The 18,983-nt window shown below is 36.0% G+C and overlaps 1 protein-coding gene and 1 pseudogene across 3 annotated transcripts in view; both read left to right on the top strand.

Moving 5' to 3' along the window:
- Positions 1–18,983, top strand: part of XIRP2 (xin actin-binding repeat containing 2) — a 346,249-nt gene that overhangs the window by 112,058 nt on the left and 215,208 nt on the right. The gene's annotated exons all lie outside the window — the stretch shown is intronic.
- LOC103610599 lies at positions 1,766–7,790 on the top strand (annotated as a pseudogene).

Raw genomic sequence — 18,983 nt, 5'->3', positions numbered from 1 at the left:
GGTCTGTATGTGGGATCCGAACCCTCGGCGGGAGCGCCGCAGCGCTTCCCAAGTGGCGCACTGTAGCAGTGCGCCACCGGGCCAGCCCAACCAGATTCTTGATAATATTTGTACTACTGCTATTAACTTTAAAGAGATTAAGAAAAGATCCCTTCTGCATTTACTGTAAAATTAAAGATAGACTATTCAATTTCTCTCTCTCATAAAATGGTGATAAAACAAGCAATAAAAACAATTACCACAGAGCAGTTTTGTTGTGAAAGTGGTTTTCAAATATAAATTCCTTAGCAAGTGTAGAACATTACTGACCTCTTAAGCTATTATGAAATTTGTAGTAGATTGAGAATGAAAGAAAATTCCTTGCCTTTGGCCACATCCTTGAAGAGAATTGAGTTAGCCCTCATTCCAAGTCATCAAACACCACTTCTTATCTCAGAACCTGTGCTTACATTGTCCTAAGGTCTGTTTTCTTCTGTTCTTCACCCGTCTCACTTGAATTATCATTTACTTTTCAAGATTCATCACCACCACTAACTCTGCTTGATAGCTTCCCTCCTCTCTTTCTCTCACACCCCCTCCATTGATATGCCCCTTGGATAGTAAGACCAAAAGACCCACCACAGTGTTTTCTAATTGCCACTTAATGCCTCAGGCTCCCCACTAAGTTGTAAGCTCCTTGTGAGCAAGGGCTGCATCTTACTCTTTTCATACCCTTAGTCCTTACGAAAGTGTGTGATATATAGTGGATATACAATTATTTGACAGAGAAATGAGTAAATGAGTGAGTGAACTAGGAAAAAAAGAAAAAATGATTCTAATTAAGGAAAGAGTAAATCAAGCCCAGACAAACTGATAAAATTTGTCAACATAATACTAGAAGAGAGGAGATCAAGTGTTCACATCACAAACAAAAGATTGTTTCATAATAATGAATATGCTAATTACCCTGATTAGATCACCACACATTGTATACATGTATTGAAATACAACTCTTTACCCCATAAAGAAGTACAATCATTATATTTCAATAAAAAATAATTTTAAAAAAATTTCTTGGGCCAGCCTGGTGGCGCACTGCTATAGTGTGCCGCTTGGGAAGCGCGGTGGCGCTCCCACCAAGGGTTCGGATCCCACATACAGACCGGTTCCCACTCCCTGGCTGAGCGAGGTGCGGGAGCAACACCGAGGGTTGCGATCCCGTTGCCGGTCCCGGTCCGGTACGGGGGCGACACTGAGAGTTGCGATCCGTTGCCGGACACGAAAAAAAAAAGACAAAAAGGAAAAAAAAAAGAAGAAAGTAAAATTTTCTTTTGAAAACACGTTTTAAGACAGAAAAGGAATAGAAGCTACTTGCAGATTTTTTTAGTATATTTTAGAATTCCATGTGTCTAGTGCAATGCAATAATATTGTAGTCAGCCTAAACCAAAACAATGCATTTCTGCACTCAATTTGGCACCCACTCAATTTGACACCCCTTCTTACCACCGCCTGAATCCTCAGAAAGACATGCTTGTGCATGCATACACACACACACACACACACACACACACACACACACACACACACACACAAATCCGTCTCTCAAATTTAGAAACTCATCCAATCTACCCTTCCGGCCAGATCTCATCTCCATTTCAAAATTAACCTTACCTATTCCAAATCTTAAAAGACTGATTAGATTACTTTAGGGAAGGTGTAATATTTGACCTTTCTAGATAACATTTACACCTTTATCAAGAGTACTTAAATAAAAATATAACTAAAATGGAAATTCCTAGTTATGTCATAAAAATGAATGAAGGTAACTTTGCTTTCCTTTGCTTATCCTGTGAAGGAGGATGTTCACTAGACCTAAATATAGATTAATTCCTACATCTTTGGTGATGATCTGAACACATTTAGCACTGATATATTTAAAAACTATGAAAACTTATTATTATTGGATTTTGATTCATCTCTATTTTTCAAAAATACCTTTTATTCTTTGGCATATTTTCAACCTTATTTCTTTCATATCTCTTTGAACTGTGTCTTCAACCTTCTAGGCATTTTTAATTTTTGTTTACTTAAAGATCCTCAGCTTACAATTATGTAATAACTTTTCAAGTCCCAACTTATTCTTTAAGAGCAAATTAATACTCATGTAGCCTAAAAAATCTACACACAAAAAAGTTTAAATCATGAAGTAACTTAGTTGCTAGGAAAATCTGGTTCAATACATCATTCACACAGAGAATGGGTTCCATTGATCTAACTTCTGTTCCAGTCTTTGTCTCTCCCATGAGTATAAATTACTCAGAAATGACATTTTTAGGTGACTTTTGCAGAAAATTCATGTTCTGACTTTTCACAATATAAGTAGTAGTAAGAAGTTCACTTGACTAAGGACTATTGAGAGACTTTTGGGTTTAAATGTTGATTTCTATAGATCACATAGAAGAGTTAAAACTTGAGAAATAGGGAGAAATAAAAATATGAAAGACTGGGAAATTCATAAATGAATTTGTAATCTTTGTGATTTCTTCACAATACACATCAAATATGTGTGGTTCTCAACTCTATCTTCTAGATTTAACGATGATTAAAAAAATATAATTGGGAGGAGTGTGATCCATGACAGGGGACTCAGGCAATGCATATATAATGATTAAAAGTAAGCTTGCCCCCAGCCCAAACAGAAGGCAAGAGTGCACCACAAACACTACTTCTATGCAGGTGTCCTGCCACTGCCAAAGCTACTGCTGCTGAAAGGACGGACACAAACACAGTAGCAGCCAGGACCACCCTGCAGGCAGCCTGCTACACACTCAGCTGCACTGACACAAGGAGAGTCCCCAGGAGAGCTTGCAACAAGAGGAGGAAGTCTTCCTCCTTAAAGCTCACTGCAGAGTAATAGAAGAAGCAATTCTTCCTGATAACTGGACATCAAGGCAGATACTATAAATACAAATAAATGGGAAAATATGACATATCCAAGTACCAGACCTCATAGAGCTGGAAACCCTTGAAATAGCTTAAAAGCAATGCTAAGCAACAATCTTAAGAAAACTCAAGGAGATAAGAGAAAAATCAGTTATAGCATACAATGGAATGAGAAAAAATATCCAGGATATGAAGGATGAAATTCACAAAGAGATTAATACCTAAAAAAGAATGTAGCAGAACACTTGGAATGGAAGGATTCATTCAATGAAATAAAAAGCACAAGCAAGAGTTTAAGCAGGATAGAGCAAGCAAAAGGAAGAATTTTAGAACTTAAAGATTATCTTTTTGAAGTAACCCAGATGGACAGAAAAATGGAAAAAAGAATTCAAAAAATGAAGAAAATCTAAGAGAGCTAGAAAAAAACCTTAAGCACACAAACATCTGAATTATGGGTATTCCAGAAGGGGAGGAAGAAAGAAAAGGCATTGAAAACCTAACCAATGAAATAATAATGGAAAACTTTCCCATTATCAGAAGAGAAATAGACCTTTAGATTCAGGAAGCTCAAAGATCCCCAACAATAGATTCAGTCCAAAAAGATTGTCTCTGAGACATATGATAGTCAAAGTGGCAAAGCACAAAGAGAAAGAGAGAATTCTAAAAGCAGCAAAAGTTTCAAGTCACCTATGAAGGAGTCCCTATTGGACTAATGGCAGACTTCTCAACAGAAACTCTACAGGCTAGAAGAAAATTGGATAATTTACTCAAAATATTAAATAAAAAAAACCTACCAGCTAACAATACTATACCTGGCAATGCTATCCCTCAGAAATGAATGAGAAAGAATGGATTTCCCAGAAAAACAAAAACTACATGAGGTCACCACCACATGACCAGCCCTGCAAGAAATTCTCAAGGCTGTCCTGCATCTGGAATCCAAAAAAATGACAGTCACTATCACAAATACATAAGAAAGAACAAAACCCACTTGTAAAACAAAAATCAAACTAGAAAAAGAAAGAAACTTAAGTCTTACCACCACAAAAACCAACAAATATTGAAGATGAATAATAAAAGGGGAAGAACGAGACAAAAGATAAAAAACATCTAACAAAAAAGCATTAAAAAGTCAGGAGTAAGACATACCTCTCATTAAAAACCTTAAATGTAAATGGATTAAACTCTTCACTCAAAGACCAAGACTGACTGATTGGATTAAAAAGTTAGACCTAAATATATGCTGTCCACTTCACCTGTAATGACACACACAGACTAATAGTGAAGGAATGGAAAAAGATATATACCATGCAAACGGAAACCAAAAACAAGCAGAAGTAGTTATTCTTATACCAGAGAAAATAGATGTTAAACCAAAAACAGTAAAAGGAGACAAAGAAGGCCACTATATAATGATAAAGGGATTTATCCAGCAAGACATAACAATCATAAATATGTATATATGTATGCAACCAACACCGGAGCACCTAGATTTATAAAGCAAACACTGTTAGACTTAAAAAAGAGATAGATCCCAATATGATAACAGTGGGGGTTGTGAACATCCATTTCTCAGCATTAGACAGATAATCTAGGCAACAAATCAACAGAGAAACACAGGATCAAAAAAATACACTTTAGAACAATTGGACCTAGCAGATATCTACAGAACTTTTCATTTGACAGCAACAGAATATGCGTTCTTCTTATCAGCACATGGAATATTCTCCAGCATAGACCACATGTTAGGTCACAAATTAAGTCTCAGCAAGTTTTAAAAACCATTTCAAATATCTTTTCAGACCACAATGGATTAAACCTGGAAATCAATAAAAATCAAAACTCTGGAACCTGTACAAGTACATGAAAATTAAACAACAGGACCTATGGCTCCAAGAAGAAATTAAACAGGAAATCAAAAAATTTCTTGAAACTAATAATAATAAAGACAAATCATATTAAAATCTCTGGGATACTGCAAAAGCAGTACTAAGAGGGAAGTTTATTGCAATAAATACTTACATCAAAATAATAGAAAGACTTCAAATAAGCAACCTAACAATACACCTCAAAGAACTAGAAAAACAATAATAATCCAATCCCAAAAGTAGTAGATTGAAAAAAATAACTAAGATCAGAGCAGAACTAAATGATTTAGAGACTCAAAAAAAAAAAAAAAAATTCCCGCTCACTGGCTGAGCGAAGTGCGGGTGCAACGCCGAGGGTTGCGATCCGTTGCCGGACACAAAAAAAGACAAAAAAAAAAAAAGATACAAAAGATCAATAAAACAAAAAATCAGGTTTTTTTTGAGATGATAAACAAAATCGATAAACAATTAAATTAGCTAGGTCAACGAGGGGAGAGAGAGAGAGAGAGAGATAGAGAGAGAGACCTAAATTCCAAAACCAGAAATGAAAAAGGAGACACTGCAACTAATACCACAAAAATACTAATAATCATTAGAGACTATCATAAAAAACTATACACTAACAAATTTGAGATCCTGGAGAAAATGTATAAATTTATGGATACGAAAAAACTACCAAGACCAAACCAAGAAGAAATAGAAAAGATGAGCAAGCCAATAAGAAGCAATAAGACTGAAGCAGTAATCAGCAGTCTCCCAACAAAGAAAAGCCCAGGACTGGATAACTTTCCTGCTGAATTCTACCAAACCTTTATAGAGGAATTCATACCAATTCTCTTCAAACTAACTATTCCAAAAAACTGAAACAGAGGCCACTCTCCTAAACTCATTGTAGGAGGTCAGCATCACTGTGATGCCAAAATCAGACAAATACAACAAGAAGAAAACTACAGTCCAGTTTCTCTGATGAACATAGATGCAAAAATCCTCAACAAAATGTTAGCAATAAGAATATAGCAACACATCCAAAAAAGAAAAAAAAGTACCACAATCAAGTTGGATTTATCCAGGAGAGGTGAGGATGGTTCAACATACGCAAGACAATAAACGTGATACACCACATCGAAAAAATGAAGGACGGACTTGGCCCGAGTTGTCCTTGCCACCCGCATGGGCATGCCGCCGCTTCCATGATGCAACCTCTGCCGCGCTGAGTGCCCCGCGCCCGCCCCTCCGCTCTGGCAGCTGCTGCGGCCAAGCGCACGGTCCTTCGGAGCGGCAGCCGGGCTTCCTGCAGCCTCCCGGGCCCTACGCCTGCAGCTGCAGCGCACTGCACACCAAAGGAGGCGAAGCTTTTGTTGAATTCCTGAGTGATGATGAGATGAAGGAGGAAAAGAAAATCCATTTGCAGGAGATTGAAACTAGACCGATACCTCTCACCATGTACTAAAATCAACTCAAAATGGATCAAGGATTTAAATATACACCCCGAAACAATAAAACTTATTAAAGAAAACAGAGGAGAACCCCTTCAGCAAATAGGGCTGGGCACAGACTTCATGAATATGACCCCAAAAGCACAGGCAACCAAAGGAAAAATAAACAAATGGGACTATATCAAACTAAAAAGCTTCTGCACAGCAAAAGAAACAATTAACAGAGCTAAAAGACAACCAACAGAGTGGGAGAAAATATTTGCAAAATACACATCCAACAAAGGACTAATATCCAGAATATATAAAGAACTCAAACAACTTTACAAGAAAAAAACAAGCAACCCAATCAAAAAATGGGCAAAAGAACTAAGTAAGCATTTCTCTAAAGAAGATATGCAAATGGCCAACAGTCATATGAAAAAATGCTCAACATCACTCAGCATCCAGGAAATGCAAATCAAAACCACACTGAGATACCATCTCACCCCAGTTAGGATGGCAAAAATCCAAAAGACACCGAAAGATAAATGCTGGCGTGGCTGCGGAGAAAAAGGAACTCTCTTACACTGTTGGTGGGAATGCACAATGGTGCAACCCCTATGGAAAATGGTTTGGAGGTTCCTCAAACAGCTGAAGATAGACCTACCATACGACCCAGCTATCCCACTCCTGGGAATATATCCAAAGGAATGGAAATCATCAAGTCGAAGGTACACCTGTAAAACAAACAAATTAATTCACCCACATACACACACACAAAAAAAAAAACCGGGTGGGGTGGGGAAGAAGATATAACAACTATACTTTTATGAAGTTGTTACAACAAGCAAACGGAAAGGACATTCTTGGGGGGGAGGGGAGAGAGGGAGGAGGGAGGGAGGTGTCGGTGATGGGCCATAATAATCATATACATTGTGTATTGACAAAATAAAAATTTAATGAAAAAAAAATAAAAAAATAAAAATAAAAATAACAACACTGTCAAAAAAAAAAAGAAAGAAAGAAAATCCAGAAGCAGAAGTCCCTCCCCAAGGTGTCTGGAGGTTGGGAGCTGCAAGTGAGTGCATCAGAAGCTAAATTAGTGCTGAGAGTTGCTGGGGAAAGATCACCGTCACTTTCAGCATTAACAATCGCAGCCCACCAGCATTTGATGGTGAGGAGTCATCCTCACAAGGGCAGGAAGTTGAAGAACAGGAGCCTGAGTTGACGTCAACTCCCAATTTTGTGGTTGAAGTTCTAAAGAAGGACGGCAAGAAGGCACTTGTGTTGCTGTCACTATCCAGAGGATGAGGTTGGACAAGAGCAGGAGGCTGAGAGCGACATTTTCCCTATCGAGGAAGTTAGCTTTCAGTCCACCGATGAGTCTGAATGGAAGGACGCAAATTACACACTCAACACAGACTCCCTGGACTGGACCTTGTATGACCGCCTGATGGATTTCCTTGCGGACCGAGGGTGGGCAACAGTCTTGAGGATGACTTGGTGGAACTCAAAACAGCCCTAGAGCACCAGGAGTGCATCACTTTTCTTGAACACCTCAATGGTTTTGTTAAGAGCCAATAGAGCAGACAGTGAAAAGCCTCGATTTTATGGAAGGCTTAGGCCAGCGAACAAAACCTGCTCTGAAGTCAGACACATACGCTTTGAAATGGTTATCATCCTAACATCATGGAGAAAATACCAAATTTAAATTATTTCTGCTGCAGTCATTTGCTTTTTCTGTACAAATCTCTTCTAGGTTTTTCTATAATATAATGATGGACAATAAAATTGGTTTATTACCCCCCCAAAAAAATTAAAGATAAAATTCATATGATTATCTCAACAGAGTCACAAAAACGATTTAAAATTCAATATCTTTTCATGATAAAGTTGCTCAGCAAATTAGGTATAGAAGGAGAGTATCTCAACACAATAACAGCCATATACAACAAACCCATGCCAGTATCATCCTGAATGGGGAAAAGTTGAAAGCTTTTCCACTAAGAACAGGAACAAGACAGGGATGCCCACTCTCACCACTCCTATTTAACACAATATTAGAAGCACCAGCCAGAGCAATCAGGGAAGAGAAAGAAAAGATGAAGTCAAACTGCCACTGTTTGCAGATGACATGACGCTATATATAGAAAAACCTAGACTACCAAATAGCTCCCAGAGCTGATTAACAATTTCAGTAATGTTGCAGGATACAAAATCAACATCAAAAAAATCAGTTGTATTTTTATACTCAAATAACAACCAAGTAAAAAATTAAATCAAGAAAACAAGCTCATTTACAATACTCACCAAAAAACTTAAAATATTTAGGAATCAATTTAACAAAGGAGGTGAAAGATCTCTACAACGAGAACTACAAATCCCTACTGAAAGAAATTATATAAGACATGAAAAGGTGGAAAGACTTTCCATGCTCTTGGATTGGAAGAATTAACATTGTGAAAATGTCCATACTACCCAAAATGATCTACAGGTTCAATGTAATCCCCATCAAAATGTCCATGACATTCTTCATAGAAACAGAAAAACAATCTGGGGTGGAGCAGGATGACTGACTAGAAGAAGACATTGCTCGTGTCTCCCACAAAGACTGAGCATGCATGAATATATAGCTATACTTGAACAAGAAATACGAAAGGAGGGAGCAGGAACAAAACGAGGGAGCAGCAGAGATGTTGGTGAGAGAAGAAACTCAGGATAGTCACAAAGAGAATGGAAAACTTCTTGGCCACCAACACCCATACCCCAACCCAGAGCAGAGTTTCTGACTACAGGAAGATGCGAGGACCAGTGACCCAACCTGTGGGGGAGTCTGCTTATCCTTGTAGCCGTGCATTTGGTGTCTGAAATGGCTGTGAGCATGTGCAGCTGCTTTGGCCTGGCGAGCAACACATGCAGAACCACCCCCACCCCCAGGTCCCAGGCTGCTGTAGCAAGCTTGGGACTGGGATCAGTCCCAACACCCTCCACTGGCTTCCGTCCTTTGCCCTGGGAAAGAATAGTCCAGTGCAGCAGAGGGTGCATGAGAACTTTTAATAAACTTAACTCCTTCTCTTTATTTACCATTTTTCTAAATAATAAGTTGTTTTCCTAGCATCCATTGATTTTAACTGTGATAGATATAATTCTTGGTCTCAATTTTCCACCTCTCAGTTACCTTTGCTTTTGCCATGTGACTTTAGACAAACTGTACTCTCTTAACTCTTGATTTAAGTCTAATCATGTGTCTTCTTTAGGCCAATGAAATATCAGCAGAAATAAAACAAGCAGAGGCACTTAACGTATTTGTGCAGTTGGGCTTTCCTTTTCATATTTTGGCCCTCACCATGAGGAGAATGGGCGCTAAGAAACCTGCTAATCCAAGGAAGCTGAGAAACATGTGAAAGCCCTAATCCAACTTGAAACTTGGAGCCAAGCCAAGCCCAGCCTAGACCAATCAACCCCTCCATCCTGCAGACATGTTAGAAAGAATATTAAACTATTGTTTTAATCCACTGAGTTTAGAGGTGACTTTTTATGCAGTGTTTTGTGGCAACAACTAATAAACTTACCCATAATTTTTGATTTGGGGTTTTTTTTAGTACCATAAAGGACTTGTATATTTAAACATATTTTATATGTTTTGATCCTTGACAGTTATTTTCTTGAATACATCCCAATTTTCAAAGTTGGACATCAAGAGTATTTTCATATTGATTATTGTATCCTTTTGATATAATCCTAATGGTCTTTGATAGTCTAGCACTCAAAAGATTATAATTTAACCCCATATCTTATTCAAATTACAGAAGTAGTAAGGAATGAAATGTGTGTAAGAAAGTCTGAAAAAAATAAAGTTGGGAGAAGTTCTGATTGTTTCCTATAATGATCACTTTAATATTTTCTTAAAAATTGAATACTGGATTCTTTCAAAAATATTTTAGTGGGTTGGATGACTTAGTTTTGCAAATACCTTAAGCAGGTACTTTCTGTGCCTATTGGGTAAATAACTCTAACACAAAGCACTACATAAGTGCCAAAAGAGTATCACCAACAGTTGTATCTACTCCACATTCCCTCCCCAAATCTAGTAGCCTACTTCTCCAATGGACACACACACACATGCACTTCATCTTCCTGGATAATTTCTGGAAGGCCACAATAAAAGAAAATTTTACTGAATCTAGAGAGATTCTAGTCACAAAGCTAAGGATTAGGGATCATACTGAATAAGCAGTCAGTTTGCTTCAGATCAATGATGTTTATAGTAAACAAAAATCTAATATGTTTTCTTACCATTTTTACATACACAGCAAATCTCAAGCTCTGAACATAAGCCTGTCAATATTTGTATAAAAGCAAACTATAAAATCAGAAAAAAATATGGTATTGGAAATAATACCATAACCCAGTAGTCACCTAATCATTGCTATCAATGAAATCCTTACAAATATAAAGTTGTCCTATTGAAAATAGCCTGTGTTATTAGTGAACTGTTTAAAAAAATGGAATTCATCCTGTGAAACCCAGGATTTTGATAATGCCACTAGCACAGAAACATACCTTTAGATTTTCAGATATCTATATGCTTCCCTGGATTTCATTTATTTATTTCCATTTATTTATATTTTCCCTGTGACTTTATAATTCCCCCAATGTAACTATAGCTAAAAGAATCATAAACAAGTGAGATAAGAGAATCATGATTTTTCATGCTCCTAAAATGTGGTGCAGCACTTTAATTGATGTTCTTATTTTCTTTATTTTACCTTTTATGTCAACCAACCATAGTGAAAATTATTCTCGAATTCCAAAGAGGTTAAGTAAAATGCTTCGTTTTCACTTGAAATAATTATTTGAAAAAGTGCTGTCATAATTGTTTGCTAAAGTAATATTCTAATTCTTTGTAAAAATTACATGATTTCTTAGAGAGCCACACAAATAATTCTAAAAAGAAAGTTTCTAAATTTACATGGCTTGTATCAGGTTGAATGCAGCCAAAATATAATTGGATGACTATATGACACTATTATTTTCCTGAGATTTTTTTATCAGATTCCAGTTACCTAAAATATCCACATAAGAATAACTGAATAGCCTCAACTAGCCTGAGTAAAACTGTTAAAAATCTAGTGTTAATAATTGAATTTAGACAAATCAAGTAGAATTAGACTTTGGCTCAATGTCTGGTACTCTAACAGTAATTGTCAGTCATAATGTTGTTTTTACTGTAATTTAAGTATGTCTACAGTCATTACGGTCACTTTTAATATCTGTACTCTTCACAATAAATATTAAAAAGGACAAATATTAGAAAGTTGAAAGGTTGGTAATTTTCCATCATTACATTTCTAGATACTGTTTTAAGGTACAACTCGAGTATTCCTCTCTATTTCTAAGAGGAAATTGTTTCCTCTACTTTGAACTTTTATTGTATTTCATTATTATCTTATGCCATTTATCAATGTCTGGCTTATTCATAAACATGCCTTATCTCTCCTCCTAGTATCTAAATTCTCTGGGAGAAAGAAATATTTCCCAGAATGTCAGGCCCAATGTCTCGCACATAATAATTTTCAATAAATATTTATTGAATTAATGAAAATTAATTAATGGAATTGTGTCAGTAAAAAGAAAGGTGATAATGCTATCCCTATCTGGTAAATAGCTCTTTAAATATTCAAATGTGGTAAATATAGTATTAATGTATTTCAGGACATGTTATGCATCCCATCTGATGTTTGGATTATCAGATGCTCATTCTTTATTAACCCTGTAGTTTACAAAATTTGAAAAAGAAACATCACTAGCATATTTGCATATTTCTCAAAACCATTATTTTTTTATGTTTCTCCTATTGAGTAATTCATAAAATAAACAAGTAGTTAGTTTTGAAGTATAAGAACCAAGAGAGAATAAAATATGTGTACATTAGAAAGAGAAAAAATAGAGATATAATTTGATAATCAGAAACATATGTAATACACATTAATTTCAAATGAGCTTTATTTATTCAGTCCACAAACACTTGTGTGTAGAAAAAAATGGTGAAAAAGAGAACGCTTCCATTGAAGAATTCTCACCGTTAAGTTGGAAGATAGAAAGAAAAAAATGCCTGAAACGTGCAAAGGGAGGATTGCGAAGTATGGAGAACACTAAAAACGGTTGGGGTGGTGGTCAAAAAACCTCAGAGAGGTGACATTTGAGCTGATTGTTAAAGTATTCAATGTGTTTTATCTGTCAAGTCTCTGCGTGTGGAGAGAGTTGCTGAGTAGCATTCCAGACATAGAGAGCAGAGATGCAAATTTATGAAAAGGTGAAGTATGAAAGATTTAGGGAACAGGTAGTAATGCAGAACAGTTAGGGTATCGATTATGAATGAAGATATTTTAGAGTGATTGGAGAGTTTGCTCCTAAGAAAGTGACAGAGGATGGCACCAGAAAAAATACTTTAAAAGTGTTTCTAAATGTTAGGGTTTATCCTTGAAGCAATGGAAAACTTGGAGGATTTTAGGTGGTGACATAGTAAAATTTGTATTTATGCAAATAACTCCAGTTGATGCTACAAGTAAAAGTGAAAACTATAAAAACATATTTACTTATGCATATATTTTGGCCTTGTGTTAATAAATTGTGTTTCTTTTCCTTTTTTTTTTTTTTGGAGGCTGGTCAGTACAGGGAACAAACCCTGGTCTTAGATTGTAATGTTTCTGATAACACCTTCATCCACATTGGAAAACTGAAATCAAATAAATTGCAAAATAATTGCAAGCATTTGATTACTAGGATAGTAGAACCTAAATTGTTAGAATAAGTTTAATTGTGATGGTAAAAGGTTTCTAGATAAGTACAGGAAATAATCTGTATGTCTTTCATTTTAATAAAGCTGTTAAATGCCTCCATTTTGAAGGTTATATAATAAAGAGAAAAAGGCCCATGACATACTTAAAACATTATAAGAAAAACCAAAATTCTTTTTGTCTATGTGGATATTATCAGCAATATAAGAAGGTAGAGGCCATCATCATTTTTTAAATGCCTGTTTATTTTAGCTGTATCTATGCATATGATTCCATTAATTCTCTTTTATACCCTGGGAGATATGTAGATGTGGAATCTGAGGCCAAGAGGCATTTACTACCTTCTGTAAGTTTAACTCAACATTATGTGGCAAAGCCATTTGACTTCAAAGACAAATCAATTATCATGTTTTAAATAACAGCTGTTTGCCAGACATTCTACTAATGAATTTGATCTGCTATGTGTAAATGCAGCTAAAAAGTTGAAAACTGCAAGATATTAGATCACTAACTGAATAGGAACACAGTATAATTTGTAAGAAAAAAAAGATATCATATCTCAGCTGCATAGCAGAGTAAGGCCTCTGAACTGTCAGCTGTACAAGTAAAAACAACAAGGATAAAACAAGAGGGCATTGGAGGGCCAGAATCTATTTCAAATATAACAGAATATTTCGAGTATAACAAAAGCAATGATCAGGGCAGGGGCAAGGTGAAATTTTGGGTTAGCAGAATCTAGGGCACCAAATTGAAATCTAGCTAGTGCACAACTCAATGTCCACAATGAAATGAGTGATCAAAGACAACAAAAGAGCTCAAAAGATGATGAAGTACAGAAATGAAAGTCACTCCATTGTCTATCTAGAGTAAAATGTGTAGACAGACTTTCATAGAAGTTGGGCCTCTACTGAAGATACTGACACTAGATCTCCATGTGTGATCTCCATTTGTAACTGACATCTGGTACAATGTACGTATGGGTTTCCCAAGTGAATTGAAGAGAATCTCATTATTACCTGTCCTTGATGGTATTCCTATGTAGCAGGCACATGAAGTCTCAATTTCAAAAAAAATGATAAATTTAAAAAAAGAAAACAACTAAAATATTTTAAAATAAAATGTACCATGACGGGATTTTTTATCATAACGCTTTGGGATGATACATTTGCAGTAACAAGTTAAAACAAATTTCAGAGCTTTTCTAATTTTTCTGAGAATCATACTACACAAATATAAGGAAGATAACTACTTTCCTATTCAGCTCCTTTGCCCATTTTTTAATTGCGTTATTTGGGTTTGTTTGTTTGTTTTTGCTGCAAAGTTGTTTGAATTCCTTGTATATTCTGCATATTAACCCTTTATCAGAAGTATATTTTGCGAATATTTTCTCCCACTCTGTTGGTTGTCTTTTCACTCTGTTGTTTCTTTTGCTGTGAAGAAGCTTTTTACTTTGATATAATCCCATTTGTTTATTTTTCCTTTGGTTGCCTGTGCTTTTGGGGTCATATTCATGAAGTCTGTACCCACTCCTAGTTCCTAAAGTGTTGGGGTCTGTTTCTTTTGCTGTGAAGAAGCTTTTTACTTTGATATAATCCCATTTGTTTATTTTTCCTTTGGTTGCCTGTGCTTTTGGGGTCATATTCATGAAGTCTGTACCCACTCCTAGTTCCTAAAGTGTTCCCCTATGTTTTCTTTAAGGAGTTTTATTGTTTCAAGATGTACATTTAATTCTGTAATCCATTTTGAGTTGATTTTGGTATATGGTGAGAGGTACAGGTCTAGTTTTACTCTCCTACATATGAATATCCAGTTTTCCCAGCAACATTTGTTGAAGAGGCAGTCTACGAATGGCCAACAGACACATGAAAAAATGCTCAATATCCCTCAGTATTCAGGAAATGCAAATCAAAACCACTTTGAGATGTCATCTCACTCCAGTTAGGATGGCTAATATCCAAAAGACTGAGAATGATAAATACTGACAAGTTGTGGATAAAAAGGAACTCTCATACACTGTTGGTGGGACTGCAAAATGGTGCAATCTTTATAGAAAATGGTATGGAGGTTCCTCAAACAATTGCAGATCTGCCATATGACCCAGCTATCCCACTGCTGGGAATATACCCAGAGGAATGGAAATCATCAAGTCAAAGGTATACCTGTTCCCCAATGTTCATTGCAGCACTATTTATAATAGCCAAGAGTTGGAACCAGCCCAAATGTCCATTGTCAGATGAGTGGATAAGGAAACTGTGGCACATCTACACAATGGAATACTACTCTGCTATAAAAAAAAATGAAATCCTACCATTCACAACAATGTGGATGGACTTAGAGAAAATTATATTAAGTGAAACAAGTCAGGCACCGAAAGAGAAATACCACATGTTCTCACTTATTTGTGGGACCTAAAAATAAATAAATAAACAAATAAGGGTGGGGAGAAGACACAGCAATCACAACAATTCTTTGAACTTGTTAGGACAAGTGAACAGATATGATGGGGGGGGAAGGGAGAAAGGAATGGGGGAACAAGGAATGGGTAAAGGGACACAAAAATCAATTGCAATATACACTGAGAAGTTACAATTTAAAAAAAAAAACTAGTTTCCAACCTAAGTGCACATACTCTTTCTACTTACTCTTTAGAAGAAATAGGAGTACATTTTTATAACATTCTTTAGAGACTACATTAGCCTATGGCAAAGGTGCTATCTATTATCTGTTTTGTTTGCCAGTGCTGTCATCATAGGTAGTGAATCATGGGATATTCAGCTGGAGAGAACCTTCAAGATAGTACTGTAGTCAAGCCCATCATGAAAGAGGGTGCATCAGAAAGTTCATGAAAAAATAGAATTAAAAGACTATGAATCTTTCCATGAACTTTTTGAAGACCCCTTGCACAGATGAAGGAACTGAGGTGTAAAGAGATGAAAGTCACCCAGTGAGTCAGTGGGTGATGAAAATGTTGAGAGCTGTTTAGAACAACTGAGAATTATTTAGAATAACTGTAAAACAATTATAAAGATTTGGGGCTTATTCCAAGTATAATAGTGAAGGCTGTAGAAGGCATAACCCCATGAGTAACTTCTAGTATAGGGATTTCTTAGTAGAAGTTATATAACCATTATCAGCTTACCCAGAGGTTAGCATAGAGCAGGATGAACTTAAATTCTTTGAAATAAAAGACAAAGAATGAACATCTGGAAAGTACAGGCCAAATTTTACATATGGTATGAAGAATCTCTTTATTAGAAGAACTAACCATTTACACAAGGTGGCTATTTGCTGAGCCAAGACTGGAATTGGCATAAAAATTTGTGCCATCCTGGCTCACAGTTGGTGTGTACATGAGGGCGGCAGTGCTGTTTCATATCTATTTGGTCTGGTGTGTGTCCACATCAGAATCATAGCTCCTATCACAAACTTTAGAAGTATTTATGTGGTGGGGTATTTAATGTCTATCTTTCCTTTAGAATATAAAATTCATGGGGCTAGATACTGTGTTGATTTTACTCATCACTGTATTCCACAGCCTACCATTGTGCCTAACGTGTTTTAAGATGTTCAATGTTATTTTTGAATAAATGAATGAATGAAGATGAGGTTGAAACATGAGTCACTAAAAACATTTTGAGGAGCTGCTTGTAAGATGCCTGGAAATGAAAATGTTGAAAAGCTTGCCACTTTTATTTTACACCAACTATAAATGAAATTGAAGCTGTCAAGGATTTTTTTTTCTTTTCTTTCTGGGAGTTATAAAGGACTGCATGGATGGCAGAGAAACCCACAATTCTGTGAAAAAGAAAAACAGTGTGCACGAGATTCAAAGCATTTGACAAAAGGGGGGGGGGGGGGATATCTGGTATCACCTGGATAGGAAAAGTAAAAACTTGCATGTGAAGAACTGTATTATCTTTTTATTTTTTTTTAAGACCTTGTCACCTATTTACAAATGAGAAATGTTTTTTTCCTCTGGAAATAGAATGTGTTTATGTCACTTCTGTTTCTAAGCTGTAGTGCATATGATATTACTATAGGGTGTTCAGCTGGCTGCTGGGTAAGACAGTTTCTCCTGAGGTTTGAAATGGTACCAGGTTATTCACAGCCAAAGCAGAAGATAGAAAATCCTTTGGATGCAAAGAAGACCAAGCATTCCAGCAAAAGGCACATGGCTTTCGTTTCAGTAGCAGAATTAAAAATTCTTGGTGTGAATTGAAAACATTGTTAAAATTCCAGCACACCAGTAAATTTCCTTCTGCTCATAATATTTTTTCTTCTTTGAATAACATTCTGACTATCGTGAAGAGTTAAGTCTGATACGCTTTTCCTTTCTCATCCTAATGGCTTCATCTTTCCCATTCTTCTTAAACAATACCTTTAAAGATATTCACCTTTTTCTAAAGTAATCCAGAAAAGAAATAAAATCTTTAGGAACATCAAAGAAAACTTTCAGTGAATTGCAGAATTAAAACATTTGGATATACAATACTAAAGGAAAACAACTGAAACAACTTTATAAGGATCAGCAATGTTTCATTATAAAAGCAACATCTTATTTCTCTAATTTGTTCATCATTTGATTCTTCAAAGATATTAGGAATAATTTCTATGTTACTAAAAGTAGTACCTAATTACATACAAAAAGATTGATTTTTTTTAAATTTTAATTTTTATTGATTGTACTATATTATGGGACACAGAGCTGACCATAGGCACCTGGGCCCAAGATATGGTGATCAGATCAATATTCTCAGCATGCCCACCACCTCAAATTGCAATTAATGCCTGTGTTTAATGCAAGTTAAACATATACCTGAAAACCACACTCAAATCAGGGTCATATTTTTACATATGAAATTATTTAAATTGGGGTCACAGTTACTGATGATGGAACACCAAATAAATTATAGAAGTGAATAACAAAATATTTTAAAAGTTATGGTGCCATAACAAATTTTTCAAGTACTTAAAAATTATTCACTTTATAATAAACATTTTTGAGCTGAAATGAGATTATAAACTATATGATCACAGATTCAGAATATGTCAGAAAAAATTGACTTTACCAGTAATGAGTTGTGATGCTGAAAGAAAATTTTTTTTAATCATAAATTTTAGAAACATACATCATGGACTTTGGGTAATAATAATGTGTTAATGCATATTCATCGATTGTAATGAATATGCCACTCTGGTGGGGATGTTGATAGTGAGGGAGGCTGTACATGTTTGGGAGGGGAAGAGGCAGTAGATATATGATACCTCTCAAAAACGAAATCTACAAAAATTTTTAAAAGTACACATATATGTTATATGCATACACATTAGCCAATCTTGCCAGAGAAATGACCTGATTATCTTATTCAGTATCCAATAGAAAATATCACAAGATTATTATCCAAAAAAGACATGATCAAAGTGTATACAGTGAAAAATGTAAAGGGGAGAATAATAGACAAGTGTATAAGGTGCTCAACTAAAATACTGGGTTATATTTTGGATTTTATAATATATGTGGTATTTGACATTGTAGAGCTAGGGCTGGGTCTGGAGCCACAGAACCCTCAAGCCTGTTGTCCAGACTGGGTCACAAACCTTTCACACGCAGGTCTATGAGCTAGGTAACTGGGAAAAAAGTCCTTGAAGCCTTGGTTGAAGAAACAATAGTCTTTATTTCTGCACACGCACATCTAGGAGCTAGGCAGTCCAAAGAGAAACTCAAAAACTCAACTGCTACCAGCAAAGTCCAAAGAAAACTGAGAAGCAGCCACCAAAGTAAACATGCTCTATTTTTAGATGTGAGCTCTCTGCCACCAACAGTTCAGGGCTGCTACTCCACACAACTCTCAAGAACACACCAGAATAGCAACCAAACTAAAAAGATACATTGGCACACATGCACAGTAACTCCACCCCCCCACATGATTTGTTTACAAAGAATGTGCTGCACCACACCCAACCAGACCCAAGGTGA

Source organism: Galeopterus variegatus, unplaced genomic scaffold (genome assembly GCF_000696425.1).
Source record: "Galeopterus variegatus unplaced genomic scaffold, G_variegatus-3.0.2 Scaffold166, whole genome shotgun sequence".
Taxonomy (NCBI): domain Eukaryota; kingdom Metazoa; phylum Chordata; class Mammalia; order Dermoptera; family Cynocephalidae; genus Galeopterus; species Galeopterus variegatus.
This window is presented reverse-complemented; position numbering and strand designations above follow the sequence as displayed.